Genomic DNA, 18,747 nt, shown 5'->3' on the forward strand with positions numbered 1-18,747 from the left:
GTCTATATTAAAAATCCGCGTTTTTTCAATATGAAAGCACCGATGATTCGGTATTTTTTTTAGCTCGCTTCGTAACATCCGCAATTTTCTTGAGCTCCAGCTGCGCACACGTTAACAAAAAGCAAACCAAGGATTAAAGCCGCTTGACAATACGATTCGGTTTGGCTTAACTTTCATACATGCTTTTATCTCGCGAATACAGCGGATGAATTTAGTAATTTAAATTTTAACGTTAATCTCTAAAGTCTGTGGGGATCTAGACGCTAATACTAAGGCTCGGAATATACACAGCGAGGCGTTTTCAGAACGGGGAACTTAGAAAGGAGCGATAAGTCTAAATAAGATATTCTATAGCTCATTTTACTATACTTTCGAATTAAGGGTTCTTGTTTCCTTTGGCGAAATTCCTTATAAACTTATTATTTATGAAATGCAGGCAATAAATAGCAAAATTAATTCATTTGTTTTTGTCTGAAGAGGTAAACAGAGGCAGAGAGGGAGTAACTTCATTGTAGTAGAAGCAGAATCCTGGAAAGAGTAGCGATTTTCATTGTTGAATGGATCTTATTTAAAGCACAAGCCGTACGCGATTTAGAATAGTTCAGAAATAATACATTGTTTTGAGAAGTCTCTAATTTCTTGCTGTGGAACACCACTTATCCCGGAAAGAGAAGCTCCTGGAATCAATAACACTGAAACATATTTGCTTTTCTGTAGACGCGTAATCACTTTTACTGAGAATTCCGTCTTTAAATAAGTACATGCACTTTTTCCGTGGCGTATTAGTAATTTCCAGTGTTTGTTAACGCTAAAAGTCATTTTTTATGTTTATTCAAAGCCGTCTCATTTTCTCGAATTCTTGGGAATCCACCAGTTTCTAAATTTAAAACTATCAGTTCTGTGTGCAGCACCATCATGTGTGTATTATTATTTTTATGGTCGTGCGGTTCGGCTTTATGTAACAGCTAATTTTATGGCGTAACATTTGTCTATAAACCACAGGAATATCATTGCGCAATTATTTACACTGATTATTTATTCAAATAATCAAATATTAGATTTACCAATTCTAATTAGGCTCCAATATAGTCGGCGTTTCGAAGAGTCAGTCTAATATTTCGACAAAATCTCTTACATGAAAATTGAAAATTCTTGCTGGTGTACTTTACAGGGCGTTTATTCAATATATTCCATATAATGTCACTTCCAGGTTTCCATAGTAGTTTTTGATTTGCAAATTTTCAACTCCGTAAAAAGATGAATAACCATCGAATGTTGCAATTTTGCAGATGGTTAAAAATATCGACGTAGAAAAGCCTATGAGAAAGTTTTTGGAAATTAAAATTATTTCTTGAAATTGTGAAGTACGTTATTTAGGTTAGTAAAGCAATAAATCTTGTCCCCTTCATCTTAAACTTAAATACACATAAAAGAAGTGCAGCAGACAAAACACGGAGAAAAAGAATTGAAAAATCCGCGCACATCCGTCCAAACGCGCGAGGAGCGTCTATTAAATACCTTCCCCATGTAAAAATGTAAATAATTTAGTCATGCCTAAGCAAAGCTATGTTTGAGACGGTTACAGGGGACAGAAATTACATCGTACAAATCGGTTATTCGCTTTTGTTAATGTTTTTTTATCTGTTTAAAGGTTAGGTATAGATTTGTGGAACTGGAAAGTAATATCAGCTGCTTGATACGCCCCTGAACTCAAATTCGCGTTTACTGTAAGTCGGCTAAAAGATAAACAGGGCTAGTTAAATCTAAACCATATCATAATATAATTCGTTTCACAAAAAATGTCCATTTTTATTCTTTTTATGGGAGCAGTGAACCCCCGTACCTAAATTTCACTCGTATCCTAATCAAAGGAATAAAATTCACTTAAATAACTACAAACATGTCATCAATTTTATGACTAACTGGGTCATTGTACCAAGAGCAAGTCGGTGCCGCAAGAAATAGTACCGATATTACTATAATTTATTTACTTTTAATAAATCTGTAGCAGTATTCATGTACATCATTGCCGGTCTTCCTAAGTCGCTGATTATTATGGCGATTATCAAATTACATAAGAGACACTATTTTACCAGGTAATTCGGATCAAGGTTCTTCGCCGAATTACAAATTTAACCTCGCCATCTACCTATCTTGGCGCTCCAAACACTGATGACGCAACCGTTTGCCAAATACCGTTCTCATTCAACTGTCGAACACCCAAAAACTACTCGAATATTTTTAAAAAGCTAAATGTACTCGGTCGATATCTATAGGTCAGAAGTAAAAACAACCGATTGCTTAATGCTGAGAGGTTTTTATTGCACAATTTTCGTTCTCGTTCCCAAAGTTCTGTTGGTCATTATCAGTTGCATCCGAACGCTGTAGGCAAGGACAGATCCAAAATTAAAGAATAATCGGACAGAAGTCAAAATTATACAGGGTGTACCTTAAATGCGTGCACATATTTTAAATACTGATATAATGGTGTTATAAGCTTGACTGCCTTAATTTTAACAGACGATAGAACACATTAAAATAAACAAAAAACCTTATATGACTTGGGTCTTAAAGTCGACCATTTCCGAGAAAAAAATTATCAAAATCTCCAACTTGACGTACAAAAGTTCGATTAATTATCACTTTTTTGAACTTCTTTATGCTCGCTGTATAACATAATCATGTTAAATCTCAAATGTTCTATAATTAGTTAAAAAATAATAACCCTAATTTTTACTTCCAAATAAAGAGAATCTTAAACGACTGTAAATTTAACTTCCGCGAATTAAAGATTATCATAAAGTTTAAAATTGCAATATTTAAAAAGCAAATCTATTAAATGCTGAAAAAGTAAGTGTCTTCTTCTAACATCATGTCTATTTTATTTAACTGTCTTCTCCCTATTGCATATAAAAGTTATAGTTTAAAAGTTTTGTGTAACACCGGCAACACTGTCCATATTAATCTCAAATGCCACGATGCAGTCAGTGGTTCTCAACAAGTTTTCTATTAAAAAATCAGGCACATTTATTTTAAATTTGACTTGTAGATTTGACAGTGCTGTTCAAAATATATGTACGCATTTACGGCCCAGCCTGTATGTCAAAAATAATATCAACGTAACTAGACTGGCATTTCTTATTGTGACACGTGACATTGCATTTCATATTCACCCTGTACAACAACTATGTGTGCAGGCACGGCGTTACCTTAGTTACAACAGTCGAAGCGATAAATAAATGTCACTGGGTAATACAGAAACGATACACTAGCAAATTAATTGATCTTTATGGAGGTGATTTCTATTAGCTGCTGCCAAAATCAATACCTGGCTACAAATTGTAGCAGATACGGCTTAACGTAATGCCAAATTTAATGCGTGCCCCCATACAGTCGATTTATATTCAAATAATGTTTATTCTTGTGTATTTTTAAGGTATTATTTAAAAAATCAGTAGCTGTGGGAGTAGGGTCCCAGCTAATGTTATATTTCGATATTTGGAAGGGAAAGTTAAAAGCACCCTTTTAGGGTAAGAAGTGGCCCGCAGCTGCACTAAATTTGTCAGATATAGGACTTCCAATATACGACAACTTGAAAAGGGTTAGACCACTAAGTATATATATAACATTTTTTTAGGTAACAGTTTTCTAGGAATATTTGAATCTTAATTAAGTTCAATGTCGTATTTATTTTTTTTATATTCAACGCTGAAATAAAGGCAGATCTGATTTGTATACAAATGCACGTATTTTCCGCGCACTGTATCACAGCACATGTCCATTTCTTTACATGCAAACATTGTTTTAGTTGCTACAGTAAGGAATGGGACAAGGTTGGAGAATGGAACGGAATATTTCAAACTCCGATTTATATTTTACTGTATTAGGATAATGCATCGATATGCATGCACTTTGGTGCAACCCTCGCGCCTTCGACGGCCGAAATGAGTCGTTAACAAATTAATCGGCAATTACGTGGAAAGGTTGCCGTAACTATTGACACTGTTAGAGCCAGGAAGGTGTTTACACAAGCGGGCACGAGTGTTGAGTGTGCAACGGCAAACACAATAATTTATCAATAAGTTGCGTGAAATATGGGAAGTAATTTTTTTTATTGATAGCCAATTATCTTTTTAAAAAACTTTAATTGTTTTTCTAAGTAATTGTTGATTTCTGTTTTGATGTTTTAAAGTTTATCGGGTCGAAAAAAAATAGTGATAAATATTTTTACTTCAATTTTGGTACACAACTATTTTGTGTTATTTTTCAAACAAAAAAATTACATGCTTTTTCTAAAAAATAAGAAACCAAGTTGCCAAATGTGAACTTTTCGAAGCTCCACTCATAAAAAAATAGTCCCACCTAAGTCCACTTGTATTTAAGGTGGAAATACCAGACACACTGTATATTCAAATTTTAACCTGTTATAGACCTTTTTAGTAGTGACATCACATACGCCAAATAATAGGCAACCCCATAGTACACATTGTCATGTCAGTATTTTTACTAGATCGATTTTCGACCTTATGTACTTGGACATAAGTGCCAAAAAAATGTCTTCTTTGTTTTTCGGGCAATATTAGAAATAGTTAAGAAGTTTTAAACCCCAAGTGACAAACTAAAAGAATTATAAAATTTATATTTTTAAATTTATAGAACAATACTGACTTTTATAATAATTAATAAATTTAAAATAATATATAATGTTACTGAGCATGCGCATTGAAGATAGTTTCATGTAAACGAAGTAGCCTCGCAGCAGGATATCATTCAAGGAAAGTTAAGTTATGGTTAAGAGTACGTAAAAACAACAATACTTAGAGAGAATTAGAAAATGCCAAGATTAAACAAAACAAGAGAATATACGCTAATGATGACAGCGATAACGTATCAACAAGAGCTCACCTGCGTGTGAGGCTATTCTTTCCGCGCATGAGCATTAGGAATAACACGGCTAATGTTAAATTTTTACATTATTTAAATTTAGGAATATTCTTTTACAACGTTTTTTGTAAGTTTTAAGTGTTGGTTGTTCTTAAATACTTCCAAATCCTTGTAAAAATAAATTAATTTGAAGTTGTTCATTTTTATAGTATCTATGTAAATAGTACGCAAGGGTCAGATTCGGTCTGTACAATTTCAACTATTTGTTGCGGGTTGCCTACATATGTGACGTCACACTAAACGAGTCTATTGTGGTCTCATTGTCCCGTACTAGTATAAAATGGAAAGAAAGGTTAGAGATCGGTAAACCCCCATTCTGCGTGTTGTTTATAATTTTACTTTTGCATCTTGAATAGGTATGCAGATAGAATTTTGCTTAAAAGACGGTGATACTATTGACATTCATACGTTATCTACTAGTTCAAGTTCAGTGTTGAGTTATTCAGCGGCATTCAAAATCGCACAAAACGGCCTTGCCCATGTTTAAAGTTGACATGTTTACAAATCCTCTTAGATGTATGTAGTCCAATTAAATGGGCCTTTAAATCACAATTTTGGTCAACTTGCCTGCATTAATTATATACGTTAGCTTGAGGTATATAATAACAATAAGCGACAGTAATTTTATTTTCAACCCCCGGCCAGGGGTGAAAAAATATAACTCAAAAGGGGTAAGAGTTAGAAAGTTGTAGAGCATAAAATTCTACATAAAAATGGACTTTTTCTTGTACTATTAAAATTAACAGAGTTGGGAGACTAGAAGTTAAGGGATGATTTCAGAAATTAAAAAATCATAACAGGCAGAAAAATGATTTTTATGTAGAATTTTATGCTCTACAACTTTTATGAGAAACTTTATTTTCTAGCTCTTGCCACTTTTGTGTTATCTTGAAAAACCCCTTTATTTTATATTTTTTCACTCCTGGTCGGGGGTTTAAAAATAATTCGTCTGTAGAATTCAGATGTAAAATTCCCTATGCCACTTTTATGGCCGATTGCACCAACACTTCTTAAATTATTTATACATTTCACTGATGTTTTAAATATCGCTTTGGTGTCTAAGTAAATCTTTCCTGAACTTTCTAGTTCCAGTGTTTAGAACTGTTATGAAAATTAATTTGCAGTTATATTAAATAACAATGGTGCAAACGACCCTTAATTACTAATTAGAAAGTTGCGTAAAATATTAACCATCTTTAAAATGAATTAAAGAACTATCCGCTTTTAGTACCTCGTGGCATAAAAAAATAACGGAGCGTATCGTTTGTTGTCAATTTTAATGGATGATTCGGGATTCCGTATTTTTTACAGTTACGATTTCAGATTTTTACGTCGCAGGGCAGTGTCCGCTGTAGAGAAAGTGGGCAACCTTGACTGACATGTATTGCGTTAGCCACGATTATCAGCAATCGTACCTGATCATCGTCACACTCCGGATGGGCACATTTTTTTTTTAATATCGAATTGCCGAAGCGAAAGTTGTGTATTCACGCAGGCACCTAAGGCACCTAACGACCTTCAACTGTTACGAAATTTATCAATGCCAGACCGCGACTCAGTGACCTTTTTCACAATCACAAAGTACTCGTGTTTTTATACATTTCTCTTAAAAATTAGTTAAAACCAATTTACGTGCGTGTTCTCAACGTAACAGCTAAGAATGCTAGCGTGGGAAGGGGACGCAAATTAATATTCTGCTTCGACATAAGATCTGCTTCCTTACAGAATGGTTATCCGTGTGTCATCTTTGCAAGAACTGATTATCACCGTTTCTTAGAAATAATAATCTTACTAAGATCCAATAAATAATTTGTTGCGGTTTTTTAAAGACGTGCATACATTGCTATTGTATAACAATGATCTTATTTACATAATATCAATGGTTAAAAAGCAGTTTGTATGCTCGGCATAGAACATTGCATCATTAAAAAGTAGAGTTCGACTAAATCCGTATCTGCGCTGACATGTTTTCTCTTTACCGAACAATGGGCTCGAGTTTTTCGAAAATATTTGCGTGTATTTATTTGGAAAATTTTGCAAATTTGCACACTCTAAGAGAATTGTTTATAAATCGTCTGTAATGTTTTTAAAGGTGACAAAGGAGTCGGTTTGTTTTGCAGGAACTTAACGTCAACTACAAATTTACATTTATCGTTATATAGGTTAGTGTTATGCAGGTAAGTTTGCACAATTTATCCCGGTTTCTATTTTTAGTTGGCAGAATTTTACTTGTTTAATAGATCAGGCCGATTTGCCAAGCGATGGTAAATAAATATGCTTCAGAATGCTTGATCGGGACGTCAACATATTATATACGTGTATATCTTACATTTCGTGCAAAGAAAATTGACTAAAAGTATAATAAAAATAAATGAAAACAACAAAACCGACATACGTTATTGTGGTCTTCCATCGGGCCCCACGTTGGGCGCCATGTCGTCTTTCGCCATCATTACTTTCCTTTCGAGAATTACCTCTAATACGACGGGAACCGTCATTTTTACCGAGCTCAGAGAGACGCTTAGGAATCTGCCTTACGTTTGGCCTCTTTGGATTTTGCCCATCTTTGGATTGTGTTCGTCAGGAACGGGTTCCCCAGTTCGAATTTCGCATTTTTTCAGACGTTTTATCTTCCGAACTCTGAAACCGAGATGGATTCTCTATTTCTGCTGCGGTCTCGATGTTTGAAGCGGTGGGGAATTTTGGAAACATAGTCGAAAATATTATTTTCGCTCGCGTCTTCTGCTTTTTGTGGAGGATCTCTACTTTGGTCGCGATTTGCCCTGCGTACAGTGGTTGGAGATTGCGATTGGAAAGTTGAGAGAAAATTTGAAATTCCGCTCGGTACTTGAAATACGGCAGCATACTTATTCGAGATGAAACGTAGGCCTCTTGTTTGCATCGTGATTGATGTGAATATAACGATTTTCATGGGCGACTGGGATGTTGATGGGTTGTAATAGGCATAACTGGATATTTTACAACGAAATTAATACCCTCGATTTAGATGTAACTTAGCTTTGGTGTCAATAACGCAACGCATGGATGTGCGAATTGAACAGCAAAAGGTTAACCACCTTGCTTAACTAGCAAATATGCAATAAGCTTTAGGGTATTTTATGATAGTATTTTGTTAATTCGAATTGAAAGTAATGGCATCGAAAAAGTAAATGATATACGTATTTTAATTAAAAGTATAAAAATAATGGACCTGAAATAACCACAAAACAGACGAAAACATGGTAAAAATATTTTTTTTTAAACAATATGCAGCAAATGGTGATTTGCGGTAAAGAAGTATTTTGGTATATAATTATTTGAAACATGCTAAACAAACATGAATGTGTAATTAAACTGAAAAACCAAAACCTCCCGACGATAAAACAAATTGTGCATGATGTTTGTTTTCCACAAGAACAAAAAAGATACCATAATGATAAATATTCAAAATATGTATAGCGAAATGTTGGTTTATTTAAAAAGTAATATTTTTGAAGGATTGGTTTAACATTTGACAAATTAAATGATAACATTACGTATTACAAATAATTATATTTCATTAGCTTGTTCAATGAAAGTGAATTTTTGCACGATTTCAATCATCTTAATTATTGCCACTTTCCGTTTCTTTTAACGCTTTAAGTGAAACCATTAAAAAGCAATTGCAGATACATCGGTAAACTATTTATAGCGATCGTTTAGTTGCTCTTTCTACACTACAAATTTCGGTCTAGGAGAAAATCGAGGAATATCTCATCTCGCTCGGACTCTTCGGACAAAAATGATGCACTTTCACTCAACAGACTCTTTTAGTGTGACGTCACATACTTAGGCAACCCCCAACAAATCGTCATAGTTGAAATTGTACAGACCGAATTTGACCCTTGTGTACTATTTACATAGATACTATAAAAATGAACAATTTCAAATTAATTTATTTTTACAAGGATTTGGGAGTATTTAAGAACAACCAACACGTGTTTCGTAAAATAGATACACAGATGTGCTTAAAAATTACAAAAAACGATATAAAAGATTCCTAAATTTAAATAAAGTAAAAATTTAACATTAGCCGTGTTATTCCTAACGCGCATGCTCGGAAAGAATAGCCTCATACGCAGGTGAGATCGTCTATTTTCTCTTCTTTTGTTTAGTCTTGGCATTTTCTAGTTCTACTAAATATTTTTATTGTTTTTCTTGGTGCTGTACTGTGCCATTGTGTTTATCAAGTGTTTATTTCTTCAAGTGGTTTATTATAGACGTACTCTTAACCATAACCAAATTTTCTTGAATGATATCCTGTTGCAAGGCCTTCGCTTACATGAAATTATCTTTAATGCGCGTGCTCGGTAACATTGATATAATTTTAATTTATTGTTCTATAAAAAATATACAAATTCTATAATTCTTTTAGTTTGTCACTTGGCGTTTGAAACTTCTTAAATATTTGTAATATTGCCAGAATATCGCGATATTTAAGGTCATGACAAAGAAGACTTTTTTTTGGCCAAAGGTCGAAAATCGATCTAGTAAAAATACTCAGAAATTCTTCTAAACAATGTGTACTATGGGGTTGCCTATTATTTGACGTATGTGACGTCACTACTAAAAAGGTCTATTACAGTTGATGTTTGTTCTTGCATTCATTTCGCGCATGTTCGCCTTATAAGTATTAGTCTGAATATGCCTTTAGGGACAAGAATGAAATTAATATCTCGAGTATACACAGAATATAAACATCGTCCGATATTTGCATCAAGGAGATTAATGAATTACCTTTGATTGAAATAATATCGAGTCGTATCAAAAGCAAAATACAAATTAATGAAGATAATTTTGTTGACAGTCTCTATGAAGAGTTTTTACTGTTTTTCAAGGGTACCATTTGTTTTTTATTACAACAAACATTATCGACTCAAAATTATCATCATAATTAAATTGATTGTAGATAAAAGTATATAATTTGTTTATATGCATATAATTTACATAATAATTCTTTAAACATCATTTTTTTTAATTATCTGTTGTGTTTATTTAGTGTCACCGTAATATTTTTAACGTAATCTTTTACTTCTTCAGCTCTGCTGCTTTTAATATGCATAACTTGAACTTATATTTAAATATATACATTTTAATTATAGAAATTCAAGACATTTCGTTTGTATTCACAATAGTACTACTTGTAAAAATAAATTCAATATTTTACGGACAAGGCTACGAGCAAAGTAGCTATTTATAAACGAACATATTTGGAAAATTTGTTTTAACTATTTATTAAATGAAATACTGAAGTACTGAGATAAAATAGGACGTGTAAGCCTGTTTTATTTACTTGAGATCTCAGTTAACATCACTTACTTGACCAATAAGCATTCAGAATAGCCGAAATCTTCGGTAAATAAATTAACTTTTTTTATTTTTTGGATTTTTTGGCTCCTAGAATTTTGGTTAATTTACCGAATTGAATACCCAATAAAGTACCCGACTTCTAATATGAGGGTCAAGGAATGCTGTAATTCTGAGTTTTACAGCTACTGAGAGGCAGAGAGGTTGGTCTAAGATGATGCACAGTATAAAAATGCCGTACCCAAAAGGGGACACCGACCCAACGAACTTATGTGGTGATATCACATTTTTTGGGCGTACGTACTGCAACGTAAAAATAGATCTCTCAAATTAACCTGCATTCGACATGTCGATATATACTATACTGTCCAGATGGCATCTTGGGAAGAACATCGAAAAGTACAGGGAAATCATGTCAAATAATGTGGGAGGGAAAGTCACACGTACAAGAAAATTTTAAAAATAGGACTATAATCCACATCTGACACAAAATCTGATGGTATTTCGGAATATATATCTTCGAATTGGTCTAGCAGATTTTTTCCTGAATTTTCTGGTGCCAAATAAAAGTTTAATTTTTTCCCGTTATTCAAAAGTGTAGCGAAAATTAAAAAAAAACGAATCTGCTTAAAAATCTGCGCAAAATTATTACTTTCAAACCGTGTTTCATAGTAAATCGAGCGCGAGGATCTCGAAACTTACTTCGGTTTGTTTTGATCTCGTCTGCTTTCCAAGATATAATTCATCGGGAACAGTCATAGAACCCCCAAATCTCTTCAAATAAACGTCTTACGCTATGTCACCTCCAAAATCTACACCCTCGAATTGACGTAGGAGGATTTTTACGAATTTTTAGAAGCCGAATAAATATATTTTTTACTCAAAAGACCGATGAAAGAATCGTTTTTCGCAATATTATTTTTCCGAACATAGTAAATGGGGTATGAGAAACTTGAAAATAGAAAATAATCACACAACCCCGAAACCCACCAAAATGGGTGACCGAGAAAAAATTAAACAAAACGAATAAATTTTCGACAATTTATTAAAACGTTTTATCATTCATAAAAATGGAAAATTTAAAAGATGGGACTATATCCATATCTGACGCAAAATCTGATGGTATTTTCGGAATCTATATGATCGAATTGGTTTAGGAGGATTTTTGCTGAATTTTCTGGTGCCAATTAAAAGTTTTATTTTTCCCGTTATTCAAAAGTGTAACGAACATTAAAAAAAACGAATCTGCTTAAAAACCTGCGCAAAATTATTCTTTTCAAACTGTGTCTCATAGTAAATTGAGTGCGAAGAACTCGAAACTTACTTCGGTTTGTTTTGATCTCGTCTGCTTTCCAAGATATAGACGAAAATTCATCGGGAACAGTCATAGAACTCCTAAATCTCTTACGTCTTATGTCACCTTCAAAATCTACACCCTCGAATTGATGTAGGAGAATTTTTTTGAATTTTTAGAAACCCAATAAACATATTTTTTATTCAAGTTTAGTAAAAATTAAAAAAAATGTTACATCAAAAAGACCGATGAAAGAATCTTTTTTCGCAATATTATTTTTCCGAACATAGTAAATCGGGTGAGAAACTTGAAAATTGAAATTAATCACACAACCCCGAAACCCACCAAAACCGGCGACCGAAGAAAAATTAAACAAAACAAATCCTGTTCCCATAAATTTTCGATAATTTATTAAAACGTTTTATCATTTTTAAAAATGGAAAATTTTAAGAATGGGACCGACCCAAAATCTGATGGTATTTTCGGAATCTATATCATCGAATTGGTCCAGCAGAATTTTTTTTGAATTTTCTGGTGCGAATTAAGTTTTATTTTCCCCTTAATCAAAAGTGTAGCGAAAATTTAAAAAAACGAATCTGCTTAAAAATCTGCCCAAAATTATTCTTTTCAAACCGTGTTTCATAGTAAATCGAGAGCGAGGAACTCGAAACTTACTTCGGTTTGTTTTGATCTCGTCTGCTTTCCAAGATATAGACGAAAATTAATCGGGAACAGTCACAGAACCTCCAAAACTCTCCAAATAAGCGTCTTACGCAATATCCTGTCATTTCCAAAATCTACACTCTCGAATGGGAGAATTTTTTCAAATTTTTTGAAGCCGAATAAACATTTATATTTTTTCAACTTCAAAAGTTTGGTAAAAATAAAATAAAAACGTTATACCAAAAAAAAAATCGATGAAAGAATCGTTTTTCGACTTACAAAGAAACATTAATCGACAATAATCACACAACCCCGGAGCTCACCAAAACGGGCATCCTAGGAAAAATTAAACAAAACGAATCCTGTTCCCGTAAATTTTCGACTATTTATTAAAACGTTTTATCATTCTTAAATCTTAAAACGGACACTTAGTCTTGATAGCAGTAAATGTATTGCACTTAACGTCCCATTAAGAAAGTTAATTATAAAATATAGGTAGCATTCAGTGTACAAATTGGGCTTTATCTTAGAAGCTTGTGGTCGTCATAAGGTGCTACTTATAACCCACAAATATACGACCAACAGTCCTTCGTAGCAAGCATAACCTTCGAAATAAAATGGTATAGATACGACGTAATGGTCTTGGACCTAAATTTGATCCAGGACCTTTTTTAAAAATGAAAATACATATTTCTCATAGAATTTATTTTTACTTGACTTCTGATTTATACGACGTTATATTTTGTGTGTTTTAACAGTTGAGTAGATTTATTTCAAACCAACAATATATGAATTAATATAAACCGTTGGTATGTGAAGTTGAGGATTATACTCCGAAATTAAAAAGTATAATGTCGCAAATCATTAAATATTCAAGTAACGTACTTTCTAAAAACAATAAGTAACGTAATATTAAATTAGTCTAAATCATATGGAAATTCCAACAGACAATGTCTCGTATTTGCAATTCTAAAAAATGTGACTAGTTTCATGTAGAGAATTTTATTAGACATGACTTAGACAGCAAGTTATGCAGTTATTCGTCAATTTATTTTATTCGTATATTCACAACTTACCCAAAAAAAATTGGGGATAGATACCTCGTGAAAAATGGGGTCACTATCGTGAACAAATTTTTGTAAAATCCTTATTTTTGATTTTTTGTACCTATAAAAGTCCTCTGTACATTTTTTTTCTAAATCACCCTGTATGCTTTGTTATGCAAATAACATCGAGCTGCTCCAGAATGATCACGCTTACCCGATCAAAGTCAAGTGAGAAAGGGTAAACTACGGTAAGAAAGTGACATTGTCCAAAACATGTTGTCTAACAGATTGTGTCACACATATACAACTCGTATTAACAAAGAATGTTGAGGAAGTAAATACACACACATAAAAATACAAATGATGCATTTAAATTCATATCAGACCGGCAAGTGAAATTATTTCGTAACCCTGTCTGTTTGACTTACCAACCAAATAATGCAGCGTGCTGCTAGAAATTTTCTTTAGTAAGCAAATAATGATAAAGTAATTGTACGTCAGTCATGGGCAATCTTTATATTTTTAAGCGTTCTCAAAAAAAATTCAACGAAGATTTGAGAGTACTTACATATTTAAAATATAAAACACAAAAAAAATCGAAAGTGTGGAGAAGTACGTTAATAAGTAAAACTCACGAACGTACTTTACAATTAGTTACATTTTACTAGTTCCAAATGACGATTTAAAATAATAAATATCTTAGAATAGCACCTTGGCAGCTTTGTTTGAAAACGTGTTAAATAAATAGACTTGAATGATTGTAACCATTCAAAAAATTAATGCAGCGTAAATATTAATTCAACCTATTTAGCTAGCAGTTAAGAGAATTCATTTAAGATCCCTGGAATAATTCATCTGAATCAGTTGGGGGAATTCCAAACCGAAAGTCTGTTTTCCCAGATCAACATATGCCTTTTAATTTTTTTTACTCATCTTTAACTTTTCCACCGTAAAAATATTCGGAGACTTCATCCTCAAGTTATTTATAACGGCCCTGTTTACACCCACCGTGCGATATTTAACCCGAAAGTAATTAATTCAATTTCCCCCGCATAACTTCCCCGGGCCGTATCAAAATATTTACAGCTGTAAATTGCGAAAAGTCCCAGTTCTTGGGATATCCTCTGTAATTAGAATCCAGACACCTAAACTCATTAACCCGAGAATTGTTACAGATTTGTGTTAAGCGAGATCTCTCGCCCCCTGGAAGTCTCCGCTTTTCGAAAGTACACAGACCGTTTCTCATCCTGAAAAGATTGGTCACGCTTGATAATACCTAATTGATAATACTACTCGATTTTTTTACTACACTTTCGAATATCTGTTTCTGCTTGCGGCCAATCGACATATTTCGTCAGCAGATAACTTTAGAGGAACACCCTGTATATCTACGTTTTATTGTCGTCAAACAAAAATATAGGCTCTAGCTAAGGGAAAATTTGCGCCACAGATGTGAATTTTGGCCGATACTAGGTGTACATATTTACTGAACATCAATAAATGCCAAACTCAATTTATGAAGGTGCCTTTTTTCCTTTGGGTCTTGCAAAGTTAAATAAAGGCTCCTCGTCTGCGGAAGTCCGAAAAATTTACCTACTTTGTACTTTATTGTCGCTGAATTTTAATACGTTTTATGGTTTATCCTCAGCGTGCTCAAAAGATAAATTGAAGATGGTATTTGTGGCTGTTATTTTTTAAACGTATATATGTGGAGTGTCAAGGAGTCGATTTGGTATTTCGTAATTTCTCAGCAACGGGAGGATTATAAATTGTTTCTGCATGAAGAGCGTGTTTTTTTTATTCTCTTGCCGTGCAGTGCACCTCATGAAGTGATTAATGGAAATTCGCCATTAATTCTTTAAAATTAACGAGTTTTCTTCTACGAAAAAATGGACATGTTACTTTTACTTATTTTCAAAATACCTCTCGAGCAAATAAAATCTGTGTTGGGTGTGGGGAAGGATGGTGTGGCCTCGTCAGGAATTAATTGCACAATTAAAACATAAATATCTAAATTGAAATTTATGTTCTGTAATATTAACATCGATAGACTATAAATATACAGGGTGATTACAAACGGTGACCAAAAATGAAACCTCGTATTCTTTGGTGAATTTAAAAGGGAGTCTTTCGTTTAAAGTTTTTATCTAGGACGCTTCGTTAAAAACATTCAGGGTGTTAAACTTAATAAAATATTTTAATAAAAACGCCTGATTTTCGTAAAACTTAAACACTGAAAACACTTTTGCTTAAATGACCCTAATCATTTGGTTATTTATTCGAATAAAGAAATTAATAACATTAGTCATCATTTTATTGATTTTATTTGAGTAAATGCTCAAAAATACCTCCATTTCCACGAGCACAGACGCGACATTTTTTTAATAACGAAAATGTAGTTTGTTCGAAATTTATTGTTGCTTGAATCTGATGAAAAGCATTATTTATTCTTTCTTCTAACTGATAAGAATGTCAAAGTTGCTATAGCAGCCTACTATGTTATTTTAAACCGAATTTTATTCGAATATCGAAATGTGTTTTCAGTTCGTTTTTTAAGTTTTACTCGAAAATCAGGTTCTTTTCGAAAAACAAAAGAGAGTAGTAATTTGTAGAAAATTTAAAGGAGAATCCGAAAATATCATGATTATTACCGTAAAGCAGTGGCGTACTATTTTATTTAGAAAAATTCACCAAAGAATACGCGGTTTCATTTTTGGTCACCGTTTGTGAATCACCCTGTATACTTTAATTATTACGGTATTCTTCAAAATGGGTTAGTTAATTTATAGTTACTGACGGTAAAGTAAAGTGTGTATTGGAGGCCGGACTGAAATATTCTAAGTAATTTTCTTAATACACCAGATTAAAGAGGTGTATAATATATGAGACTGAAGAACCAGTTTTTATTAAATGTGAAACGACCTGAGCCACAGGTAAATTTGGAGCAAAAAAAGTAATCTGATTAAATATTTGGGAAAACCTCTTTAATGTCAAGTGTGCTGGTTACCGGTGCCTTTACATTACTTAATTCTGACTCAAAAAAAATCTCAGGTTAAGAAATTTGCATCGCATAGGTCAAATATTTCGTAAACCGAAATATGCAGTATGATTTAAATAAACAATTGACATTTGAAAATTTTGTTACGTGACGAAATTACTTAGTTTTATTAACCGATTCAGTATCGACTTCTAAGAAAAAATAATTTTAAATCTCCTTTTACTATTCAAAGAAATTGTCTAGCCCTGGAAATATTAGTATTCGCATTTTCTTCAGAAATTATGAAACGTGCCAAAGTTAAGCTAAACCACGCATTGGTAGCAGCCAATTCAATTCTAGTAGTCGGAGATTTGTTTATTTTTTGCTATTCCATTTTCCTAAAATAGACCTAACATATGTAACATAGTGGCAAATGTTTCATAACTATTTATATTAATTAATTTATGTTGATTTAACTAACGAGTAAGTTTATGCTTGATGGACGGAATAAAATATTATTTTATGAATTTTCACCGCTTTCATAACGATACCGTACCCATATGTTTTCTAGCGATACATGTGCACATGTAATTAAAAATATGCAGTTTAAAATGTATCACCTTTCCACTGAATGTTTAACATAAAGATTATTAAATATAAATAAAACCGTTGATAAAAAATATCTCGTTGGTTAAACGGACTAACCTTTTGACATTCGCTTACAGAATGACATTTTGACACAAATACTAAATATAAGTTCTTTGCATTGCATATAAATAGATCAAAATTGTCTGCCTAGACTTTATATTCTTCGAATAGTACCAGGACGATGACAGTAGATGCTGCTAGAAAGCTTCGAGTTTTGAGCGTTTTATTAATGACAGTAGATTTTCCAGAAGAATTATGATGTACACATATTACACAAACACAAAAATTAAAACAATTGAGATTATTAGTAACAGTTTACTAATAACCGCTAATGTAAATTCCTCGGAAAATAAATTCACGCCAGGTGTCAAAAATATCGCAATAGGTTTGGGCAATTAAAAGAAAGTGTAATATTACAAAACGAGTGTTATTATATTCAATGCCAAACGACCATCCTCTAGCGAGTGTAATTTTTTTCAAATGCCATTCATATGATTAATAAAAACAGACTTGTAACAGTTTCAAGAGGTGTTCGCAGAATACTTTCATCTCAATTAAAAAAGTCAATTGAAGAGCGAAGCGAATTATGATGGGAAACATGCGAATAGGTACTTAAGAAGAAACGGAAAGTGAATTTTGACAAAGTTTAAATCAACCGTGAACTTGAATTGGGCAAATACAGTAGTGTTTATCTAGAACGCATGATATTTATAAAAAAGTTTGTGGTGTGTTCAATTTTAATATAACAGTAATTTAGAAATGATAAATTCATATAGAAATACTTCATTTTGTTTTTAAAGCGTTTTGTTTTTTATTTTAGTTTCAAGTGCACAGAATTGTAAACGAGCAAAAATAATTTGTTAATATAATTTTATTTTAAAAAAATGTGTAAGAATCGGCTTTAGTAATGTTAAAAATCAAAACCAGGGATTTTCAAGATAAAGAATACAGTTTTATGATTAATAAACGGTAATTTTCGAAACGCCAATTCGTCTGCTTCTTTATTTTTTATTATTATAATTATTTTCATAAAAAATAACACAACCGATTATTTTGGAAATTTAATTTAATTTAATCTAGACAGTTGCAGTTTTATTTTAAAAAATATGCAAACATGAGCCACAATTTTCTCATTAGAAACCGCCAAAATAACATTGCGACGAATTTTCTCCACAGTTTTGAATGATCTAACTTTCGTTTAATTTACAAACATGATAAATGACATTTTTTAGGATCGCCTTCGCGACATAATTTTAAAATAAACCTGCACGTACGCGCTTTTGAGTGTAACGCGAGTTTACCTTAGGATTTCGATGGTCGATGCACTGTCACAGTTTCACGAAATAACAAGCCGACCACGAGACTTCAGAGGCGCATTGGCACCGACTACAGAGCCCCAGGTGAAGCTTGTGACTACTGACTACTCGAACTCGAACTCGGGGCCCGCGCTTGTAAAGTTCCCGACCGGTTCGAATGCATTGAGTAAAAGCTCGACTTCACGCGTACGGATTCGGAAACTTACGCTTTCAGGATTTGCATCCTTTAGGGATTATTTGAATTTTAACACACGCCTCGGCCTGCTCATCAATACTTTCTCATAAAAAGTTTGAAACTTGCGAATAAAATTGACGCGTACTTCTTAAAATTTTGCCCCTACCCGTAAATTGTTGTTTGCGTGTGCCAGTCGTATTTTTATGAATAAGCACAGGGACCCATACCCTTCTTTTTTGAGATGATCTCTACGTCCATAAAGAGAACTTCTGCGATGAAAAAAATTAAAATACGAACTATTTTATAAAAATTTTAATATTTCTAGTACATATTATGAA

General features: G+C 32.9%; 1 protein-coding gene across 1 annotated transcript in view; it reads right to left on the reverse strand.

The window, feature by feature from the left end:
• Nucleotides 1-18,348, reverse strand: part of LOC108916896 (3-hydroxy-3-methylglutaryl-coenzyme A reductase) — a 30,350-nt gene extending 12,002 nt beyond the window's left edge. The window contains exon 1 of the mRNA XM_018723214.2: nucleotides 18,220-18,348. The gene's annotated coding sequence lies outside the window, so the exon portion shown is untranslated. The remainder of the gene's footprint in view (nucleotides 1-18,219) is intronic.
• Nucleotides 18,349-18,747: the final 399 nt, after the last annotated feature.

Source organism: Anoplophora glabripennis, unplaced genomic scaffold (assembly GCF_000390285.2).
Source record: "Anoplophora glabripennis isolate ALB-LARVAE unplaced genomic scaffold, Agla_2.0 scaffold2, whole genome shotgun sequence".
Lineage (NCBI taxonomy): Eukaryota > Metazoa > Arthropoda > Insecta > Coleoptera > Cerambycidae > Anoplophora > Anoplophora glabripennis.